Raw genomic sequence first — 6,376 nt, forward strand, 5'->3', positions numbered from 1 at the left:
ACCTTAACTTAAACTAATTTATAAATTCATAGCAAAAAGAAAAAAAAGGCAGGGGGGTGGAATATTGCTTTGTGCAACTAAAAGTCTGGGATTCCCAGCATGGCTGGATCCAGAAGTCTAAAAGCAAGATTAATGGGGTTTCACCACTCTCTTTGAATTGGCATTTTCCTTTCAGTGGCAAGATACTGCCAAAAGCTTAAGTCCCACAGTACAAGATTAGCAGCCTTGGCTAAATGAAACAGTCTTTTCAACAGTTCCAGCAGGAAACTTCAGAGAAACTGCCTTAGTTGAGGCCAAGTGTCTACCCCTGCCCAACACTCAGTGCAGCCAAAGGAATGGGAGTACTCTGATTGGTCAAGCATGAATCCATGAATCATATTTCCAACCTCTTGGGGAGGTTGATAAGAAGAAAAGAGATAAGGGAGTTAACCCCACCTAAACTACATGGAATAAGTTTCCCTAGAAGAAGGGGCTCAGTTCGCAAAGAAAGGAAAAGAGATACTGGGCAGGCAAAAGCAGATGTCCACTTAATCACTAGTTTTAGCCTTACACATAAATATCCAATCTTTTCCATCTTTCTTTTTTTTTTTTTTTAAGATTTACTTATTTATTTGAGAAAGAAAGAAAGAGCATGTGCACACGCACAAGCAGGGGAGGGGCAGAGGGAGAGGAGAGAGAGAATCTGGAGGAGACTCTACACTGACCACAGAGCCCGACACAGGGCTCAATCTCATGACCCTGAGATCATGACTTGAACCAAAACCAAGAATCCGATGCCTAACTGACTACACAGGCACCCCAACATCCAACTTTTTCAATTAAATAAACTCTTAAAGTTATAGTTCACTTCATAGGTCTTTCTGCCAGTAAAAAGTTTAACCTTTCAAGATCATAGATTAGATACTGAAAAACTACTGCAAAAAACTCAGTAAAAGAACCATGTAAAGAATCAGATTTGGGGGCGCCTGGGTGGCTCAGTCGTTAAGCGTCTGCCTTCGGCTCGGGTCATGGTCCTGGGGTCCTGGGATCGAGCCCCGCATCAGGCTCCCTGCTCGGGGAGCTTCTCCCTCTCCCACTTCCCCTGCTGCTTCTCCCTCTCCCACTCCCCCTGCTTGTGTTCCCTCTCTCGCTGTGTCTCTCTGTCAAATAAATAAAATCTTAAAAAAAAAAATCAGATTTGTAGGGCTAAGCAAGGATTCTAAACTAAATAGCATATGATTAATATAAACTGCTTCACAAACTTGGGTTAACCTACATATGGTCAAACCTCTTATTTTTCCACTTAATTACTAAAGCATCCACATGCCTTATTAACAAGATATATTCAAACTCCCTCTTGAAGCTTCCTGACCCTCCTAAATTATCCTTAGCCTTGACAGCTCTGAAATCCAAGAGCAGCAAGGGCTCATTCTGGCTTCCACACCAGCAGGGAACAAACATAAAGACCCCTTAGTTCATTACCTCTTGAGGCCACACAATGGCACTCCTGAAAACTAGTCCTGCACAGGTTGAACAAATAATTTATCATCCAAACTGAGACATGTGATAATAGAAAAGGAAACTATTAATAATTATGCCAGGACAAAAGAAATCAAACAGGACCGCCTCAACAGACCAGGACATATGATTGCCTTATGTGCAGTCTAAGGCCTGGCACAGTGTATTTTGCTGAGGGAAGTAGGTCCCATTCTTCAGTGTTAAGTTCAATCAAGGGTGCCCTATGCTTAAGGTCTCAGTGCCAGAGTTCAAGGTACACCTCTCCTTCCATTCCTATACTGAGCCCTCTGTCCCAGGGTCAGTTTCTAAAGGCTCAAGATTGAGTACAGTTTTTGCCAGCCTCACCCTTGCCTCCCCAGGAAGTCCTTTGGTCTGGGAAGTCTGCCTACTCTCAGGACACCCACACTCTGGAGGTCAGGGAGCTGTTCTGAAGACTCAACCCTCAGAATACAAGGGCCCAATGAAACCCTCTAAGGGAGGCTCCAAGGAGCACATCTTCCCTTCCAGGCACTTTTTAGACTTTTATGGAACTTCTGTCCCTAGAGAAGAGAAGCATTCATTTACTGAAAGTCAGTGTTCAACCTGCCATTCTTTTCTATGGTCAAACCTGTGTTTTCTAACTTGGTATCAACTGGTCTGTTTGGGCAACATCTCTATTCATCTACATTCCAAAATAATTGTTCCTCAAAATGATGAGTTCACATTGCTCAAGATTTGAGAGCAGAGGGAAAGTAAGAGAAAAGGAAGAAAAAGAAGTTAAATCCCTAGTACTGTGTAGTGTTGGGGATATAAAGATAAAGACAACATAGCATTTATCTTTGGGAAGGTGAAAAGAAGAAACAGATCACATGCGTATATTTTGAGTCCCACAATAGAAAAAAAAAAAAGAGGTAATTCCCCATGCCTATGTCCAATAGAAGGTGACATCAGATCCAAGGATTATGCTAGCCTGAGAGGAAGAATGACACTAAATAAGCTGACCATGTGTCAGCAAAGTCATTCTCTACTGAAAGACTAAAAGCATCTTCTACCCTAGATAGGTATTTTAAATAGAAGTAACCAAATAGAAATACCATAAAATTGAGCAACTCTCTTTCTTGACAAGTTACCTATAATGGGTAAATTATTTCTTAATCCCAGGCTTCAGAAAAAAACAAACCCTTTTCTCCTGGCAATTATTAAAGTAAAATACAAAACACCTGTAATCTGACAGTACAAATAACTGAGTTATTTACCCACCACCCTAAATGAAAATACCTTCCACCATGTCAATAAAGATCTACATTGCATGCACCACTTATTCCTACACTGAATGGCACTGGAATTCTGGGATCCAGTGGAATCTAGCAGTTTATTCACACTGGTTGGCTGATACCACATTAAACTGGATTTCATTCTTGGCAGAAGGGAAAGATAAGGTGGGCCAGCTCCCATTTACTAGTGTCTTACCCCATGATAAAGCAAGAAATCCACACCTTCTAAACTCATGAATTTGAAACTCAGAATCATGAAAAAACAGTACTCTCCCACATTGTGGTTTCAGAGTCATTTATCTTAAGAAAAATTTTTTAAACTTTTTTTATGCATATTTCATTGTTCACTGTATTTTCTTTGCTGTAGCCAAGTGGAATGATGCTGAAAAAACAGCTCAAAAGTTATTGTAGAGGACATGAATCCCTAATGCCAGCTTGAAATCCACAGAATTTCCCTGTTTGTTAAGTAAAGGTAAATGTTGACTGTGTTGTTGGGGGTTGTACCCAGAAGATAGTAGCTGAGAGCATTCAGAGCACGAGTATCTGCTCAGAGGGTAAAGAGAACCAGCCAAAAAAAAAATTGTTCCCAGAAGGTAGAGAAATACAGCAAAACAGTTTTCATCATGTAATATCATTGCTGTAGGAGATTCTGTGGTATTTTAAACGATTTTTCACTGTTTTAAAAGTTCTTTCTATTAAAGAGTAAAACTAATAGAAACTGTTCTGTGTTTGCAGTGAAAATGGGAAGGGGGCATTCATATGTAATGTGGGATCAGAGCCTGCCTAGAAACAAGTACAGGGGAGGAAAGCTGCTATTGCTTCTCCTGCTGAATATTTACAGCTGAGACTAGCTGTGTCAGCGTCCTAATCGTTGCAGAAAACAGAGCAGCTTGCTTTGGCTCTGGAGTGGTGCTCTTCCCTCAGGACTTCATTGTGGCTGCACGGTTCCCTCAGGAACAGCAGAGGGCACTGTTCCACGGTATGCAGGCTCTCAGAAGCCATTTCTTTGCATAGGAAAAGTATATCCCTACTGGATGAGACCAGACAGTGGAAGGTCCAGGATAAATGGCCAATCTGTCCCATTTTTCACAGGTTCGTAGGCCAAAGCCATGTTTGAACATCAAGAGCAGAGACGATATAGTACCCTATCCCAAGGACTGAATCACTACCTACAATTATAATCTGCCTAAAATCTTCAGAATGTGTGTCTTGAGTGAAAGGATTTCCTTACAAGTCTCTGCCTACCATGAAGCAGGACTCCACACTTTGATAAATCCCTAAAATAGATCTCACTCCACAGTGCTACTTCTAGGAGTGTTAAAAAATAAATTTAAGATTCATGGATGGGTGAAATACATAAAGGGCATTAAGAGCACACTTGTGATGAGCACTGAGTAAGTCATAGAATTGCTGAATCAGTATATTGTACATCTGAAACCATCATAACACTGTGTGTTAGTTACACTTCAATTAAAAAAAAAAGATTAGTGGAGACAGAGGTAAAGGATGCATGTTGCTCATCACTCTTCAGAAACTGAATCAAATTCCCCTTTGGTCATGCTTATTTTTCATTTTCAAAATCTTCCCCCCTCCCAACTCTTCAAACAATCTGCCTTCGTCTTCCTTCACACAACTTTAAAAAAAAAAAAAAATTGCTGCTCAGAGCCATTCGGCTCTCCCTCCCAGATTATATTTACCACTCAGCAAAACCAAAGTTTGGGAGTTAATCTGTACAGTTACCTGAGTACATTCTACCACATATACTAAAATGTATCAGCAAACCCAGTAATAGTCTGCCAAGACACTCACCCGGCCCCTTTGTAACAGATATGATGTTAATGATCATAATTCCATTTACTAGGGCGCCTGGGTGGCTCAGCCGGTTAAGTGGCCAACTCTTGATTTAGGTTTAGGTCATGATCTCAAGGTCGTGAGATCAAGCCCTGTGTTGGGCTCCATGCTCAGTGTGGAGTCTGCTTGAGATTCTCTCTCTCTCTCCCTCTGCCACTCTCCCCACTTGTGCACTCTCTTTCTCTCTCTAAATTAGTAAATAAAATCTTTAAAAATAAATTAATTAAATTCCATTTACTGAGGGCATATTATATGTCAGGCACTTAACTACGTTTCCCTTGCACTATTGTATTAAACATGATTTTCCAAGGTAGATATTATACCAGGTATACAAATAAGGAAGCCAGTACTGATAGCAAACAACTGAAGTTCTGAGTTGAAAAAATCAAAATCTGTGCTTGTGTCTGGTTCAAAGCTTAACCTATAAAACTTCTATTGTTTCTGCAGCAGACACTGACCCAGACAGCTGGCCAAGGGTGGGGCATGGTCCAGAGCGGTAGGATGTCCATCCACCTGTCAAGGGGAAATCCCAACCATGGTTACAATTATAGAAGAATTAGACACCAGGGAGACTCTCAGCCAACTCATAGATTCCTAGAATTGGCAGGGAATTTAGAGACTGCTCTTTCAGACCCAGTGGGGTACTTCCCTCAAATCACACAACTAGTTAATGACAGAACCAGGATAAGAACCTAGTCTCTTGAGTCTTCCTTCAGTGGCCCTTCTAGTAAACTAGCATTTCCCAACTCTTCACAGTGAGGCACTAACATAATGGAGATTCTTGCAATAGAATTGTTATTTAAAAACAAAATCAACTGTATCCTCCTGTTTTCTAAGGTAAAGTCGTAATTCTTAACTCTGGGGAAATAATCCTCCATATTTCTCTCCCTGCTCCTATAAAACCTAATAGGGAAGTGGAGAAAAGAAAGGGTAACACTTGAAATATATGAACCTTTTTTTAGCAGAGCACCTTAATAAATCTTGAGTTATGCAAAGTGTGAATTGTGGGGGAGTGATAAGTGCTAGAGCTGAAATGCTCTTTATAATAATAAAATACAAGGAATTTTTGTCACACCTGGAAGAAGGAGAGAAAGCTGAATAACATGAAGATACCCTGAACTCCAAGTTCATGAAAATGGACATGAAACTTTCAGAAGACCAGAAAAGCTAATATTCAATTTTAGATGATCTCCTAAGTGGTGCTGCAGTGTATGCTCCCACATGCTTACTTCAGTCACCATTAAAATCTACCACACATAGTTGTAGATATTTGCCTCCACAACTTCCCTTTTGCTGACTCTTACAAGTGATTTTGGGAGAAAAGCAATTATGTTTGACTCAAGTTTGAGTCGATGCTGGATCAGAGCTATAGAAACAGCCATAAAGGGGTGCCTGGGTGGCTCAGTCGGTTAAGCATCTGCCTTTGGCTTGGGTCAAGATCTCCAGGTCCTGGGATTGAGCCCCGCATTGGGCACTCTGCTCAGTAGGGAGTCTGCTTCTCCCTCTTCCTCTGCGTGTACTCTCTCTCTAATAAAAAAAATCTTTATTAAAAAAAAAAAAAGAAACAACCATAAGTTATAGAATGGAAAAGTAAGTAGCAGAAAAGATTTGCAGAGGGAGGAGCAAGATGACGGAGGAGTAAGAGACCTAAATTTCGACCAGTCCCAGGAACTCAGCTAGATAGCTATCAAACCATTCTGAACACCTACAAACTCAACAGGAAATCAAAGAAAAGAATAGCAGCAACTCTCTGAACAGAAAAGCGACCACTTTCT

Source organism: Neomonachus schauinslandi, chromosome 9 (assembly GCF_002201575.2).
Source record: "Neomonachus schauinslandi chromosome 9, ASM220157v2, whole genome shotgun sequence".
NCBI lineage: Eukaryota > Metazoa > Chordata > Mammalia > Carnivora > Phocidae > Neomonachus > Neomonachus schauinslandi.